Here is an 18,349-nt window from a genome sequence, read left to right on the forward strand (position 1 = left end):
TAGTGGAGCCTCACTTATGGAGAGTTTATTGAGCTTTTCCAAATTGATGCCTTTTTTTTCCTTAGTGTAAATTTATGTTTGTGGGTCTCCTGTTATATATTAGCATGCATATATATATTAGCACTCCTCTTTCTACCACCTACAACCACCACCTAGGGCCTCAGTAAACTAGACACAGTCAACATCCCATGCAGGTCACTTCTCTTTTCTAGTTCTCATATTTATCTTTTCCACAAGCTGAGGGTGTTTTTCCTTTAAGAGATGAATTTGGTCTGTGGTGGTACAGTGATTAAGCATTCAGCTGTTAATGGAAAGGTCAGTGGTTCAAACCCCCCAGCTGCTCCGTGGGAGAAAGATGTGGCAGCCTGCTTCTGTAAAGATTTACAGCCTTGGAAACTCTGCTGAGTAGTTCTACTCTGTCCTACAGGGTCATTATAAGTCAGAATCAAATCTATAGCAATGGGTTATAGGTAATATCAGTGTTAGTTTTTCTTATTACATTTTTATACTTTTGTTTTTACTGCCTTAAAAATATATTTTGATATAGAATCTTATTTTGTTGCTTTCGTGTATATTTCTTTTGATAGATTAGAAAGTTTATGTATTTTTTAATGACTAGTTTTTTCTAAAACTCTGCATAATATATTTAAACCTCTATTTATTTAGACCAAGAGTCAACAAACTACAGCCCAAGGGCCAAATCTGGCCTGCTGCCTGTTTTTGTAAATAAAGTTTTATTGGAACGTAGCCATGTTATTCATTTATATATTGTCTGTGACTTCTTTCTTTCTGTTTATTTTTTTTTGTTATTGTGCTTTAGGTAAAAATTTACAGCTCAAGTTAATTTCTCATTCAAAAATTTATACAGGTACTGTTTTGAGCTGCCCGTTTGGTCTCGTATATCTGAATGAACTATGAAGCATGTTCCTCACATGTATTATTTTTGTTCTATGAACCGTCTAATCTTTGTCTGAAAACCCTGGTGGTACAGTGTTTAACAGCTAATCTTTGTCTGAAAAGTGAGCTTCAGGACTGCTTTCAGTTCTGGGTTAACAGAGCAACTGGGGGCCATAGTTTCAGGGGTTACTCCAGTCTCTGTCAGATTATTAAGTCTTGTCATTTTACGTGAATTGGAATTCTGTTCTACATTTTTCTCCTGCTCTGTCTGGGACTATCTGCTGAGGGACTCCCTTTTGGGGCAGTCATTGGTGGTAGCTGGGCATCATCTAGTTTTTCTGGTCTCAGGCTGGTGGAGCCTCTGGTTCATTTGGTCCTTTAGTCCTTTGGACTAGTGTTTTCCTTGTGTCTTTGGTTTTCTTCATTCTCCTTTGCTTCAGATGGAATGGGACCAATAGATGTATCTTAGATGGCCGCTCGCAAGCTTTTAAGACCACAGACACTACTGCCCAAAGTGGAATGTAGAACATTTTCTTTATAAACTATGTTGTGCCAATTGACCTAGATGCCCCCTGAAGCTATGGCCCCCAGGCCCCAGCTGCTTTGCCCCTCAAAGTGTGTGAGTGTGTCTAGGAAACAGCTTTTGCTTTGGTCCAGTTGAGCTGACTTCCCTGTATTGTGTGTTGTCCCTCCCTTTACCAAAGTTGACCTTTGTCTACTATCTAGTTAGTGATTTCCCCTCCTCCTCCTTCCCCACCCTGGCAACCATCAAACAGTCCTTTTTTCTGTGTTTAAACCTTTTCTTGAATTTTTATAATAGTGGTCTCATAAAATATTTATCCTTTTGTGACTGACTAATTTCACTCAGCATAATGCCCTCCAGATTCATCTGTGCTGTGAGTTATTTCATGGATTCATCATTGTTCTTTATTGTTGTGCAGTACTCCATTATATGTATGTACCATAATTTGTTTCTCCATTCATCTATTGATGGGCATTTAGGTTGTTTCTATCTTTATGCTTTTGTGAACAGTGCTGCAATGAACATGGGTATGCATATGCCTATTCGTGTGACAGCTCTTATTTCTCTTAGGTATATTCGTAGGAGTGGGATTGCTGGATCATATGGTATTTCTATTTCTAGCTTTTTATGGAAGCACCACATAGTTTTCCAAAGTGGTTGTACCATTTTACATTTCTACCATCAGTGCATAAGAGCTCCAGTCTCTCCACAACCTCTCCAACATTTGTTATTTTGTGTTTTTTGGATTAGTGCCAGCCTTGTTGGATGAGATGATATCTCATTGTAGTTTTGATTTGCATTCCTCTAATGGCTTTTTTTTTTTTTTTTTAATGGCTAGTGATCTCGAGCATTTCCTCATGTGTGTGTTAGCCACCTGAATGTCTTCTTTGGTGTGTGTCTGTTCCTATCCTTTGCCCAATTTTTAATTGGATTATTTCTCTTTTTGTTGTTGAGGTGTTGTAGTATCTTGTAGATTTTAGAGATTAGATCCTTATCAGGCATGTTGTAGCCAATTTTTTTTTCTAGTCTGTAGGTTGTCTTTTACTCTTTTGGTGAAGTCTTTTAATGAGCATAAGTGTTTAATTTTTAGGAGCTCCTGGTTATTTAGTTTCCCTTCTGGTATTTGTGCGTTATTAGTTATGGTATGTATACTATTTATGCCATGTACTAGGGCCCCTAGCATTATCTCTATTTTTTCTTCCATGATCTTTATTGTTTTGGATTTTATATTTAGGTCTTTGATCATTAAAAAAAATTTTTTTATTGTGCTTTGAGAGAAAGTTTACAAATCAACTCAATCTCTCGTACAAAAATTTATATACACCTGCTATATACTCCTAATTGCTCTCGCCCTAATGAGACAGCCTGCTTCTTCCCTCCACTCCCTCTTTTCGTGTCCATTCTGCCAGCTTCTGAACCCCTCTGCCCTTGCATCTCCCCTCCAGATAGGGGATGCCAACATAGTCTTGAGTGTCTACTTGATCCAAGAAGCTCATTCATCACCAGCATCTTCTTCTATCCTATTGTCCAGTCCAATCCCTGTCTGAAGAGTTGGCTTTGGGAATGGTTCCTGTCTTGGGCTAACAGAAGGTCTGGGGTCCGTGACCACCGGGGTCCTTCTATTCTCACTCAGACCATTAATTCTGGTTTTTATATGAGAATTTGGGGTCTGTATCCCACTTCCGTCCTGCTCCCTCGGGGGTTCTTTGTTGTGTTCCCTATCAGCGCAGTCATCAGTTGTAGCCTGGCACAGTCTAGTTCTTCTGGTCTCAGGCTGATGTAGTCTCTGGTTTATGTGGCCCTTTCTGTCTCTTGGGCTCATAATTACATTGTGTCCTTGGTATTCTTCATTTTTCTTTGGTCCAGGTAGGTTCAGACCAATTGATCCATCGTAGATGGCCACTTGCTAGGGTTTAAGACCCCAGAGTCCACTCTCCAAAGTGGGATGCAGAATGTTTTCTTAATAGATTTTATTATGCCAACTGACTTAGATGTCCCCTGAAACATGGTCCCCAAACCCCTGCCCCTGCTATGCTGGCCTTTGAAGCATTCAGTTTATTCAGGAAACTTCTTTGCTTTTGGTTTAGTCCAGTTATGCTGACCTCTCCTGTACTGTGTGTTATCTTTCCATTCATGTAAAATAGTCCTTATCTACTGTCTGATTAGTGGAGCCCCCTCTTCCTCCTTCCCTCCCCCCTCTGGAAACCATCAAAGAATATTCTCTTCTCTGTTTAAACTATTTCTCAAGATCTTATAATAGTAGTCTTATACAATATTTGTCCTTTTGTAACTGACTAATTTCACTCACCATAATGCCTTCCAGATTCCTCCATGTTATGAAATGTTTCACAGATTCATCACTGTTCTTTATCGATGCATAGTATTCTATTGTGTGAATATACCATAATTTATTTATCCATTCATCTGTTGGTGGGCACTTTGGTTGCTTCCATTTTTTGCTATTGTAAACAGTGCTGCAATGAACATGGATGTGCATATATCTGTTCGTGTGACGGCTCTTACTTCTCTAGGATGTATTCCAAGGAGTGGGATTGCTGGATCATAGTATGGTAGTGTTATTTTTAGCTTTTTAAGGAAGCGCCAGATCGATTTCCATAGTGGTTGTATAATTTAACATTCCCACCAGCAGTGTATAAGTGTTCCAGTCTCTCCACAACCTCTCCAACATTTATTATTTTGTGTTTTTTGGATTAATGTCAGCCTCATTGGAGTGAGATGAAATCTCATTGTAGTTTTGATTTGCATTTCTCTAATGGCTAATGATAGTGAGCATTTCCTCACATATCTATTAGCTACCTGAATGTCTTCTTTAGTGAAGTGTCTGTTCATATCCTTTGCCTATTTTTTAACTGGGTTGTTTGTCTTTTTGTAGTTGATTTTTTGCATCATGTAGATTTTAGAGATAAGGCACTGATCGGAAATGTCATAGCTAAAAACTGTTTCCCAGTCTATAGGTAATCTTTTGACCCTTTTGGTGAAGTCTTTGGATGAACATAGGTGTTTGATTTTTAGGAGCTCCCAGTTATCTAGTTTCTGCATTGTTAGTAATGTTTTGTATACTGTTTATGCCATGTATTAGGGCTCCTAACGTTGTCCCTATTTTTTCTTCCATGATCTTTGTCGTTTTAGATTTTATATTTAGTTCTTTGATCCATTTTGAGCTCGTTTTTGAGCATGATGTGAGGTATGGGTCTTGTTTCATTTTTTTGCAGATGGATATCCAGTTATGCCAGCACTATTTGTTAAAAAGAATGTCTTTTCCCCATTTAACTTATTTGGGGCCTTTGTCAAATATCAGCTGTGAATATGTGGATGGATTTATGCCTGGATTCTCAATTCTCTTCCATTGGACTATGTATCTGTTGTACCAGTACCAAGCTGTTTTGACTACTGTGGTAGTATAATAGGTTCTAAAATCAGGTAGAGTGATGCTTCCACTTTGTTTCTCTTTTTCTATAATGCTTTAGTTATCCAGGGCCTCTCTCCCTTCCAAATGAAGTTGGTGATTTGTTTCTCCATCTCATTAAAAAATGTCGTTGGAATTTGGATCGGAATTGCATTAAATCTATAGATGGCTTTTGGTAGAATAGACATTTTTACAAAGTTAAGTGTTCGTATCCATGAGCAAGGTATGTTTTTCCACTTATGTAGGTCTCTTTTGGTTTCTTGCAGAAGTGTTTTGTAGTTTTCTTTGTATAAGTCTTTTACATCTCTGGTAAGATTTATTCCTATGTATTTTATCTTCTTGGGGGCTACTGTAAATGGTATTGATTTGGTGATTTCCTCTTTGATGTTCTTTTTTGTTGGTGTAGAGGAATCCAATGATTTTTGTATGTTTATCTTGTATCCTGATACTCTGCTGAACTCTTCTATTAGTTTCAGTAGTTTTCTTGAGGATTCCTTAGGGTTTTCTGTGTGTAAGATCATGTCATCTGCAAATAAAGATTCTTTTCCTTACCAATCTGGATGCCCTTTATTTCTTTATCTAGCCTAATTGCTCTGGCTAGGACCTCCAGCACAATGTTGAATAAAAGTGTCTGGTTCCTGATCTCAAGGGGAATGCTTTCAGACTCTCTCCATTTAGGATGATGTTGGCTATTGGCTTTGTGTAAATGCCCTTTATTATGTTGAGGAATTTTCCTTCTATTCCTATTTTGCCGAGAGTTTTTATCATGAATGGGTGTTGAACTTTGTCAAATGCCTTTTCTGCATCAATTGATAAGATCATGTGGTTCTTTTCTTTTGTTTTATATATACGATGGATAACATTGATTGTTTTTCTAATATTGAACCATCCCTCCTGCATACCTGGTATGAATCCTACTTGGTTATGGTGAATTATTTTTTTGATATGTTGTTGAATTCTATTGGCTAGTATTTTGTTGAAGATTTTTGCATCTAAGTTCATGAGGGATATAGGTCTGTAATTTTCTTTTTTTTATGCTGTCTTGAACTGGTTTTGGTATCAGAGATATGCTGGCTTCATAGAATGATTTTGTGGGTATTCCGTCCTTTTCTATGCTCTGAAATACCTTTAGTAGTAGTGGTGTTAACTCTTCTCTGAAAGTTTGGTAGAACTCTGCAGTGAAGCTTCCCGGGCCAGGGCTTTTTTTGTTGGAGTTTTTTGAATTTCTTTTCAATTTTTTCTCTTGTTATAGGTCTATTTAGTTGTTCTACCTCTGTTTATGTTAGTTTAGGTAGGTATTGTGTTTCTAGGAATTCATCCATTTCTTCTGGGTTTTCAAATTTATTAGAGTACAGTTCTTTTTATGGTAACCTGATATGATTCTTTTAATTTCAGTTGGGTCTGTTGTAATATCGCCCATCTCACATCTTATTCAGGCTATTTGCTTCCTCTCCTGTTTTTCTTTTGTTAGTTTGGCCAATGGTTTATCAATTTTATTAATTTTTCCAAAGAACCAGCTTTTTGTCTTAATTCTTTAAATTGTTTTTCTGTTTGCTATTTCATTTAATTCTGCTCTAATTTTTATTATTTGTTTTCTTCTGGTGCCTGAGGATTTCTTTTGTTGCTCTCTTTCGATTTGTTCAAGCTGTAGAGATAATTCTTTGATTTTGGCCTTTTCTTCTTTTTGTATGTGTGCATTTATTGATATAAATTGGCCTCTGAGCACAGCTTTTGCTGTGTCCCAAAGGTTCTGATAGGAAGTATTTTCATTCTCATTGGATTCTATGAATTTCTTCATCCCATCCTTAATGTCTTCTCTAACTCAGTCTTTTTTCAGCAGGGTATTGTTCAATTTCTAAATGTTTTATTTCTTTTCCCTGCTTTTTCTGTTATTGATTTCTACTTTTACGGCCTTATGGTCACAGGAGATGCTTTGTAATATTTCAAAGTTTTGGATTGTGCTAAGGCTTGCTTTATGATCTAATATGCAGTCTATTCTAGAGAATGGTCCACGTGCACTAGAAAAGAATGTATACTTGGCTGCTGTTGGGTGGAGTGTTCTGTATATGTCTATGAGGTCAGATTTGTTGATTGTGGCATTTAGGTCTTCTGTGCCTTTACTGAGTTTCTTTCTGGATGTCCTGTCCTTCACTGAAAGTGATGTGTTGACATCTCCTACTGTTATTGTGGAGCTGTCTATTTCACCTTTCAATGCTGATAGAGTTTGTTTTATGTATCTTGCAGCCCTAACATTTGGGTGCAGAAGTATTTAAAATGGTTATAGCCTCCTGGTATATTGTCCCTTTAATCATTATGTAGTTTCCTTCCTTTTCCTTTTTGATGGATTTAACTTTAATGTCTATTTTGTGAGAAATTAATATTGCCACTCTGGCTGTTTTTAATTGTTGCTTGCTTGATATATTTTTTTCCATCCTTTGAGTTTTAGTTTGTTGTTTCTCTAAGTCTAAGGTGTGTCTCTTGTAGGCAACATATAGATGGATCATGTTTTTTAATCCATTCTGCCACTCTCTGTCTCTTTATTGGTGCATTTAGACCATTTACATTCAGGGTAATTATGGATATGTATGAATTTAGTGCTATCATTTTGATGTCTTTTTTTGGTGTGTTATTGACAGTTTCTTTTCCCACTTAATTTTATGTGCTGAGTAGATTATCTTTATATGTTGTGCTTTCCTCATATTCATTGTTGTTGATTTTGTTTCTGCTGAGTCTCTATTTTTTTCTTGTATTTTATTTTGATGAGTAGGATAGTTTCTCTCCTTTGTGGTTACCTTATTATTTACCCCTATTTTTTTCTAAATTTAAACCTAACTTTTATTTCTTTGTATCACCATATCTTCCTCTCCATATGGAAGGTCTATGATTACATTCCTTAGTCCCTCTTTATTGTTTTAATATTGTCTTCTTTTATATAAACAATGCTGTTTCCCTGTTTTGAGCATTTTTTTAATCTTGATTTATTTTTGTCATTTCCCTGTCTGGGTTGACTTCTTATTGCTGTGTCCCGTGTTCCAGTCTTGGATTGATACCTGATATTATTGATTTTCTAACCAAAGAACTCCCTTTAGTATTTCTTGTAGTTGTGGTTTGGTTTTTACAAATTCCCTAAGCCTCTGTTTATCTGGAAATGCCCTAATTTCACCTTCATATTTAAGAGACAGTTTTGCTGGATATATGATTCTTGGTTGGCAATTTTTTTCCTTCAATTTTTTATATGTCATCACATTGCCTTCTTGCCTGAGTGGTTTCTGCCAAGTAGTCTGAGCTTATTCTTATTGACTCTCCTTTGTAGGTGACTTTTCGTTTAATCCTAGATGCCCTTAAAATTCTGTATCTTTGGTTTTGGCAAGTTTGGTTATAATATGTCTTGGTGACTTTCTTTTAAGATCTACCTTATATGGAGTTTCATGAGCATCTTGGTTAGATATCTTCTCATATTGCACAATATCAGGGAAGTTTTCTGCCAACAAATCTTCAACAATTCTCTCTGTATTTTCTGTTATCCCTAACTGTTCTGGTAGTCCAACCACTCGTAGGTAATTTCTCTTGATAGAGTCCCACATGATTCTTAAGGTTTCTTCATTTTTTAAAAATTCTTTTATCTGATTTTTCTGCAGAGATATTAGTGCCATGTGCTTTATCTTCAAGTTCACCAATTCTGCCTTCCAGTTGCTCAATTCTTCTCCTCTGACTTTCTATTGAGTTGTCTACTTCTTTAATTTTATTGTTAATCCTCTGAGTTTCTGATTGCTGTCTATGTATTTTTCCAGCTTATTAAAATTTTTCATTATGTTCCTGAAGAACCTTTTTCATTTCTTCAACTGCTTTATCTGTGTGTTACTTGGCTTGTTCTGTGTATTGCCTGATTTTCTTCCTGATGTCTTGAAGTGTTCTGTATATTAATCTTTTTTTATCTGCATCTGGTAATTTCAGGAAGGCACTTTCATCTAGAAGCTCCCTTGATTCTTTGTTTTGAGAGCTTGTTGAGGCAATCATGGTCTGTTTCTTTATGTGACTTGATATTGACTGTTGTCTCCGAGCCATCTATAAGTTATTGTATTACTTTATTTTATGTTTGCTTATCGTGTCGTAGCTTCTTGCTTTGTTTTATTTCGATATGCCCAAATGGGTTGCTTGAGTGAGCTAGCTTGATTATTTTCACCTTTGGAGCTCTCACATCCTGTCCCCAGATGGCTAGAGCTGTTATCCGGTATATCAGTCTAGGAGTCCATTCACTTTTCTTGTATGAATTCAGCTCCGGTGTCCAGGTAGCTGATCATCAAGTGTGTGGTACTAGCTCTGTCCTACAGTCTTAGAAGAGCAGGGGTGATTGGTGTATGTACCGGTATCTGGTTGCAGTAGGGGGTCACACTCTGAACAAGGCAGTGAGCTGAGACTCGTCCCCCAAGTGTCCCTGAGGAAAGTGTGTCCCTGTTCCCTAGAGTGTACAGGTGGGTGGGTTCTGCAGACGGACCATGGGCACCCAATATTTCTGGTTGTAAGGACTGGGAGGTACCAGTTATCCTTGGACCCCTGTCCTGGGTGGCTGGGTGACATGAGCGGAGCCACCAGTCCTTAGGTCCCTGATGTGGGTAGGTGAGTACTCTTTTTAATAGGCAAAGCAGTGTCAAACATCAAACTCCCACCTCTCCACCACATAGGTGGAACAGTTGGAGTCTGCCAACAAGGGCCTGTTCTCCTGAAATAGGCCCACACAGGTCAATGCAGGTGTGAAAGATACCTAATGTCCACGGAGCATTTATGCCTGCACAGGAGCCACTTCTTTCCTGATTCCCCCAGTTAGTTAGCTGGCGAATTACCTTTTCTCTCAACTGCGAATTTATTCCTTCTCCAAGGCTGGGAGGATGGCTCTAGACACTCAACAGGGCCTATCTCAGGCCCAGGCAAATCAACAGCTGCTTAAGCCTTCTTGGGTGTGGGTGGGTGGTACAGTAAAATATAAGCAAGTACTTAGGTTTTGCCGAGAGCGCAGGTCTTCTCTGGTTCTGGGCATGAATAGGCTGTGTGGCTGGCTGCTTCTCCCTGCAGAGACTGTGGCCAAATGCTAGTATCAGCCCACCACTGCCACTCCCGGGAATGGTGCCTAAGGGCTCCCTGGTCTTTGATCATTTCGAATTAGTTTTTCTGTACTGTGTGAGTTATGGGTCTTGTTTCATTTTTTAAAATATTCATATGCAATTATGCCTGTACCATTTTTAAAGAGACTGCCTTTTCTCCATTTAACAGACTTTGAGCCTTTGTCAAATATCAGCTGCTCACAGGTGGATGGGTTTATGTCTGAGCTCTTAATTCTGTTCATTGGTCTATGTGTCTGATGTTGTACCAGTACCAGTATGTTTTGACTACCTTGGCGGTATAATAGGCTCTAAAATCAAGTATTCTGTAGCCTCCCACTTTGTTCTTCTTCAGTAATACTTTACTTTTCGAGGGCCTTTTCCCTTTCCATATAAAAGTGGTGATTTTTTTCTCCATCTTGTTAAAAAATGCCATTGCAACTTGAGTTGGGATTGCATTGTATCTGTAGATCACTTTGGGTAGAATTGTCAAGTTCACAATGTTGAGTTTTCCTATCCATGAGCAAGGTATTTTTTGACTTATGGAGGTCCTTTTTTGTTTCTTGCAGTAGTGATTTGTAGTTTCTTTGTATACATCTTTTTATGTCTCTGGTTATTCCTAAGTACTTTATCTTCTTGGGGAGTACTGGAAATGATATTGATTTATTGATTTCCTTTTTTAATTTCGCTTTGTTGGTGTAGAGGAACCAACTGATTCTTGTACGTATATCTCGTATCCTGATACTTTGCTAAAATCTTCTATTAGTTCCTGTAGTTTTCTTGTGGATTCCTTGGGGTTTTCTGTGTATAAGATCATATTATCTATGAATAGGGATACTTTTACTTCTTCCTTACCGATTTGGATGCCCTTTATTCGTTTTTCTTGCCTTATCGCTCTGGCTAGGACCTCCAGCACAATGTTGAATAAGAATGGTGATAAAAGGCATCCTTGTCTAGTTCCCGTTCTCAAGGGAAATCCTTTCAATCTCTTTCTATGTAGAATGATGTTGGCTGTTGGCTTCATATAAATGTCCTTTATTCTGTTGTGGAATTTCTCTCCTATTCCTATTTTGCTCAGAGTTTTTATCACCAATGGGTGTTGGACTTTATCAAATGCATTTTCTGCATTGATTGATAGGCCCATGTGGTTCATTTGTTTTATTTATCTGATGGATTAATTGATTGATTTTCTAATGTTGAACTATCCCTGAATACCCACTATGAATCCCGCTTGGTCATGGTGAATTATTTTTTGATAAATGTTGAATTCTATTGCCTAGAATTTTGTTGAGGATTTTTGCATCTATGTTCATGAGGGATATTGATATTTAATTTTCTTTTTTTGTGGTGTCTTTGCCTGGGTTTGGTGTCACTATTATGCTGGCTTCATAGAATGAGTTCAAGAGTATTCTTTCCTTTTCTGTGCTCTGAAGTACCTTTAGTAGTAGTGGTATTAACTCTTCTCTGGAAGTTTAGTAGGATTCTCCAGTGAAGCCGTCAGGGCCAGGGCCTTTTGTTGTTGTTGGGAGGTTTTTTTTTTTTTTGTATTGCCTCTTTAATCTCTTATTTAGTTGTGGGTTCATTTATTTTTTCTACCTTGGTTTAATTTACGTAGGTAGTGTGTTTCTAGAAATTTGTCCATTTTCTCTAGGTTTTCAAATTTGTTGGAATATAATTTTTCATAGTATTCTGTTATGCTCCTTTTTATTTCAGTTGGGTCTGATGTGATACCACCCGTCTTGTTTCTTATTCAGGTTATTTGCTTCCTCTCCTGTTTTTCTTTTGTCAGTTTGGCCAATGGTTTGTTGGTTTTGTTGATCTTTTCAAAGAACCAACTTTTGGTCTTGTTAACTCTCAGTTGTTTTTCTAGTCTCTATTTCTTTTTTTTCTCATCTAATCATTATTATTTTCTTTCTTCTGGGGCCTGAGGGATTCTTTTGCTGCTCTCTTTCTGTTCGTTCAAGTTGTAGGGTTAATGTTTTGATTTTGGCCATTTTCTTCTTTTTGGATGTGTGCATTTATTGCTATGAATTGATCTGTAAGGTGTGTTTTTATTCTCATTTGATTCTATGAATTTGTTTATTCCATCCTTGATTTCTTCTATAACCTAGTAGTTTTTAAGAAAAGTGTTGTTCAGCTTCTATGTATTCGATTATTTTTTCTTTCTGTTTCTGTTATTGATTTCTGCTTTTATGGCATTATGGTCAGAAAGGATGCTTTGTATTATTTTGATGTTTTGGATTCTGTTAAGCTTGCCTTGTGGCCTAAAATGTGGTCCATTCTGGAGAATCTTCCATGTGTGTTGGAAAAGAATGTGTACTTTGCTGATGTTGGGTGCAGTGTTCTGAATATGTGTATGAGGTCAAGTTGATTGATTGTGGCATTTAGATCTTTCATATCTGTATTGAGTTTCTTTCTAGGTGTTCTGTCCTTCACTGAAAATGGTGTGTTGAAGTCTCCTACTATTATTGTGGAGCACTTTTCAGTGCTGTTAGAGTTTTTTTAAATGCATTTTGGAGCTGTGTCATTGGGTGCATATATATTTATTATGGTTGTGTCCTCCTGGTGTTCTGCCCCTTTAATCATTATATAGTGTCCTTCCTTATCCTTTGTGGTGGACTTTGCTTTAAAGTCTATTTTGTCAGAGATTAATATTGCCACTCTTGCTCTTTTTTTGATTATCATTTGGTTTATATATATATTTTTTCATCCTTTCTGTTTTAGTTTATGTCTTTGTGTCTAAGGTGTGTCTCTTATTGACAGCATATTGATGAATTTTTTTTTTTAATGCATTTTGTCACTCTCTGTCTCTTTACTGGTGCATTTAGGCCATTTACTTTCAGTGTAATTGCTCACAGGTAGGAGTTTACTGCTGTCATTTTGATGTATTTTTTTTTTTTTTAGTTGTGTTGACAGTTTCCTTGTTCTGCTTAATTTTCTGTGCTGAGTTCTTTTACTTTATGTATTTGCTTTTCGTCTTTTTCATTATTGTTAATTTTGTGTTTGCAGAATCTTTATATTTTTCTTCTTTTTTTATTTTGATGGGTAGGCTTGTTAGCTTCCTTTGTAGTTACCTTGAAATTTATCTTATTTTTCTAAATTTAAACCAATCCTTTATTTCTTGGTATTGCCTTAACTTCTCTCCATATGGAAGTTCTATGACTACACTGTTTATTTCCTCTTTTTTGTTTTGACCTTGCCATTGTTTACATAGTGACATCTCTGGTTCCCTATTTTCAGTGTTTTAGCTTTGTTTTATTTTTGTGAATTCCCTGTCTGGGTTGATAATTGGTTGATCTGTCCTGTGTTCTAGTCTTGGATTGTTGTCTGATATTGTTGGTTCTCTAACTGGAGGACTGTCTTCAATATTTCTTGTAAGTTTGGTTTGGTTTTACAAATTCTCCTAACTTCTCTTATTGGGAAATGGCCTAATTTTGCCTTCATATTTGAGAGACAGTTTTGCTGGATATGTAATACTTGGTTGGCAATTTTTTTTTCCTTCAAGGCTGTGTATATGTCATACCATTGCCTTTTTTGCCTGCATGGTTTCTGCTGAGTTGTCAGAGCTTAGTCTTATCAATTCTCCTTTGTATGTGATTTTTCATGAATCCCTAGTTGCTGTCAAGATTCTATCTTTGCCTTTGGTTTTGGCAAGTTTGATTATGATATGTCTGGTTACTTTCTTTTGGGGTCTACCCTGCATGGGGTTTGTTATGCTTCTTGGATTGATATCTTCTCGTCTTTCGTGATATTAGGGAAGTTTTCTGCCAGTAAATCTTCAACAATTTTCTCTGTTTTCTTTCATTTCCCATCCCCTCCCCATTCTGGTACTCTGATTACTTGTAGGTTTTTCCTCTTGATGGTGTCCCATGTAATTCTTAGGCTTTCTTCATTTTTTTAAATCCTTTTTTCTAATTTTTCCCTTAAATAAATTGGTGTCAAGGGATTTATTTTCAATCTCATTAATTCTGACTTCCATTGTCTCAATTCTGCTTCTATGACCGTCTATTGAGTTGTGTAATTCTGAAATTTATTGTTAATCTTTTAGATTTTCAGTTGTCCTCTCTCTATGGTTAATTCTGTTATTTTTCTTGTGTTGTTTTCCTGAATTTGTCTCTTGCTTTGTCTGTGTGTTCCTTGGCTTGGTCTGAGTTTTGTCTGATCTCTTGGAGAGCTCTGTATATTAGTCTTTTGAGTTATTTCTCAGGTAGCTCCATTGCCTTATTTTCCTTCAGAAAGTCCTGGTTCTTGATTTTGGTCACTTCCTGGAGCCATCTTGACCTGGTTCTTCATGTGATTTGATATTGACTGTTGTCTCTGAGACATCAATAAGTTATTGTATTTATTTATTGTATGTTTATTTACTACATCCTGAATTTTGTTTTGTTTTGTTTTGATATGCCCAAGTAGGCTGGGCATGTGATCTACTTTGGTTGTGGGCATCTTTGAAGCTCTCTTGTCCTGTCTCTAGGTAGTCAGAGCAGCTACTAGGTGTGTGAGCCCAGGACTCTGTTCACTTTTCTTGTGGGGCTACAGCACAGTTGTCCGAGTTGGCCACCAAATGTGTGGTGCAGACTGCTACCTATAGTCCTAGGTGTGCAGGGCTGCGTAGGGGTGTTCAGAGCAGGTAGAGGTATCTGGCTGCAGTGGGGACTATGTGTGGACCAAGGCAGCGTGCTGACAGCTGCCCCTGGGTGTGTAGGTGGAGGATGTGTCCCTCTCCCCTGGAGTGTGTAGTGGGAGCGTATTGCATCTGGTCCTTGGGCACTCAGTGCTGTTGCCTGGAGGGTCTGGGAGGTTCCACTAATTCTCAGTCCCCTGTCATGGGTGGCTAGATGGAGTGTGTGATGCCACCAGCCCTCAGACCCAAACTGTGGGTGTGTGAGGCCACAGGGCAGTGTCAAATGTCACAAATCTTCAGCTCCTCCTTGGCTGCTGCAGTTCAAGATGGCCTTCAGTTGTATGCCCTTCTGTTTTATGGTAATGAGGACGTGCAGTCTTGAATTGACCCACACAGGTCTGAGGAGGGGTGAAGGTTGCTGCAAGTCTGTGGACCCCTTCTGCCAGCAGCTGGGTGAGGGGGCAGAGCCTTCATCCAGCCCTGAGATCCCAGCTTTGGGGGCATGGCAGTTGTTGAATGCTGCCAAAGTGGTATTGGAATGGAGTAGTGTGGGAGGGTGGTGAGGGGAAGGAAACACTTCTCTGATATAAAATTCTTGGATGGTGAGGGGTTATTTTGCCCCTGAATGGTAGATTAGAAGCTAACACTTAACTTTTTCAGGTCTGGTGTCACTCCTACTTGGTTCTGGAGGTGTGTGGATATTCACTGCTGCTTGGCTGCACCTGATATGGTGAACTCAACTTTAAATGATGCTTCTTGCCTCAGCCTGTGTGCACTGCACAGACTCAGCTAGCAGGGCACTGGTAGTCTCACCATCTGTACTTCTCCATTGCCTTGCATTGTCTGTCTCTCCACCTGCTACTCAGTCTGATTTGTTAGCTTTGTCTTTGATGATTACATCTCCTAGATTGTCATATATAGTTGATTTACTTGTTTTTTTCAGGTCTTTGTTGTAAAAGAGATGGCAGGAAGCATCTGCCTATTCTGCCATCTTGGCCCTCCCTCCATATCTAGTTTCTTAGAAAAATTTATAGAAGGCTCTTTTTTTAAAAAACATTTTTTGAATGACTTCAAATTCTTTGGCACTCCTCCCATTGAGGGATGGGGTTTATGTCCTCTCTCTTTGAATCTGGGTGGGTTTGTGACTTGCTTGTAGCCAATAGAATGTACCAGAAATTACATTGTATGATTTCTGAAGCTGTCAAAAGATTCATTGCAGCTCTTGCCTTTTTCACCGGTACATGCTTTTGAAACCCTGAGCTTCAATGTCTGCCACACTGAGACTACCATGCTGTGTGAAAGCCCAGGCCACATGGAAAGGCCATATATAGGTGCCCTGGTTGACAATCCCAACTGAGATTCCAGACCAGCCAGCATCAATTGCCAGACATGTGAGTGAAAATGCCTGAAGATGGTTCTAGCACCCAACTCTCAAGTCACCTCCAGTTTTCAGGTCTCCCAGCTGAGGCTCCACACTTGATGGAGCAGAGACAAGTCATCTCTGCTATTCCCTTTCTGAATTCCTGACCTACATAAAGTGTGAACCAAATAAAATTGTCACTGTTTTATGCCATTAAGTTTGGGGTGGTTTGTTATGTAGCATTAATAACTAGAAGGAAGGCTTTTTCCTTTTTGGCTTCAGACTCTATACAATGTTTATCTCTTGTTTTTTTAACGTGATTTTTGCTTTGTTTTATTCTCAAATGTCTTAACATATACTGTTTGTATTAGTTTTTTTAATATAAATAATTTTATTACAAAAAAAATTAAAAAACAAAATGCAACATCCTAAAAGCCCCCAAATTTAATATTGATTCTAATTCCTAGGAGTTTGCTGTTCTATCATATATAAAAAAAATACAAGTCAAGAAATTAAAGAAACCATTAAATATTTAGAAACATTCAACACTGGAAGCTTTAAGATCTAACTGTATGTAGTATCCCCTCAAAAAATGACAACCTGCATTTAAAAAAAAAAGTATTTTCTTTGTGAAGAATTTTATCAGCTATACAAAAGCGTGTATAGTTTTTATACCGAAGCTAATACTGAGCTGCACTTGAATTCGCATTCTTAGTTAAACAGTTGCCTGGGCACACATACATACTCTACACTCATTATTACATGATAGCCACTTATTCTTCATTTTCATCCTCTTCCTCATTATCTTTATCTTCTTCCTTTTCCTCCTCCTCTTCCTTCTTATCTTCTGGTTCTTCCTCTTCTTTGAGCTTGCTTGCCTGCCAGGACACTTCTTTCCTCCTTCACTTTTGCCCTTGACACAGTATATGGCAATATCCTTCTCATATTTCTCCTTTAGCTTAGCTGCTTTCTGTTCATATGGTTGTTTTTCTTTGGCTGATTGTTCAGACCACATTTCACCCAATTTTTTTGAGGTATCCTCAATGGATAGGCCTAGGTGTACACTTTTGATCTTTGGGCAATGTTCAGAGTAGAACAGGAAGGCAGGTGGTGGTGCCTTAAGAGCACTGGGATCTTTTTTCTTTTCTTTTTTTATCACCTTTGTGAGGAATGTAATTTTTCATCTCTGTGTCATAGTGGGCTTTGGCTCTTTTTGCGGTATCTTCAAACTTCAACTTTTCCTTTGCAGACATGGTCTTCCACCTCTCAGAATTCTTCTTGGAAAACTTGGTGAAATTGACAGAATAGTCTGGGTGTTTCTTTTTGCGCTCTTGTTGACAGATCTGGAGGAGGACATTTTGCTCTGTGGCTTATTGGGGTCTCCTTTGCCCATGGTGAGGGACAGCATCTAGCTGGTGTGAGCCAAGGAGCTTTTCTTCAGAGTCTGGCGAAGTGGCCGGATCTGACAGAGGTGCTTCCTTCCAAGGGCTCTGGTGTGAACTGGTTTATCACTAATGCAATCCTCAGCCTCTTCTATTAGCTGTTGTCTTAGTCATCTAGTGATGCTATAACAGAAAATACCACAAGTGTATAGCTTTAACAAAGAGAAATTTATTTTCTCACAGTCTAATGGGCTAGAAGTCCAAATTCAGGGCATCAGCTCCAGGGGAAGGCTCTTTCTGTGTCCACTCTGGAGGAAAGTCCTCATCAGTCTTCCTCTGGACTAGGAGCTTCTCTGCACAGGAACCCTGGGTTCAAAGGACGCGATCTGTTCCTGGTGCTCCTTTCTTGGTGGTATGAGGTCCTCAACTCTCTGCTTGCTTCCCTTTCCTTGTATCTCTTGTAAGATACAAAGTGGTGCAGGCTACAACCCAGGGAAACTCCCTTTCCTTGGATCAGGGATGGGAACTGAGCAAGGGTGTTACATCCCACCCTAATTCTCTTTAACCACAGGCAGAGATTGTGATTTATAATGCATAGGAAAATCACAAAAGGGAGGACGACCACAAAATACTGGGAATCGTGGCCTAACCAAGTCGACACATATTTCTGGGGGACGCAATTCAATCCATGACACTCCACCCTTTGGCCCCCCAAAATTCATGTCCTTACTACATGTAAGACACATTCACCTCATCGTATCATAGCCAAAGTCTTAAATCGACTCCAAGTCCAAAATCTAAAAATTCCTCTTCATCTGTGAAATCTAGACTACAAGTTAGCTACTTCCAAAGTACAATGGCAAACAGGCACAAGCTAGACATTTCCAGGACAAATGGGAGAAATTTCAGAGAAAGAAGGCATAGCAGGCACCGAGCAAGTCAGCAGAACACATTACATTAGCCCTGAAGTCTTGAAAATAATCCTGTGTTCTCTCGGACCATTCACAAAATGGCCCTGGCCTCCAGACTCTAGGTATTGGCCA

At 38.4% G+C, this 18,349-nt stretch overlaps 1 pseudogene; it reads right to left on the minus strand.

The window, feature by feature from the left end:
• Nucleotides 1–16,697: 16,697 nt before the first annotated feature.
• Nucleotides 16,698–17,317, minus strand: LOC126068103 (high mobility group protein B2-like; annotated as a pseudogene).
• Between the last annotated feature and the right edge of the window lie 1,032 nt (nt 17,318–18,349).

The sequence above is a fragment of the Elephas maximus genome, chromosome 26 (assembly GCF_024166365.1).
Source record: "Elephas maximus indicus isolate mEleMax1 chromosome 26, mEleMax1 primary haplotype, whole genome shotgun sequence".
NCBI classification, from domain to species: Eukaryota; Metazoa; Chordata; class Mammalia; order Proboscidea; family Elephantidae; genus Elephas; species Elephas maximus.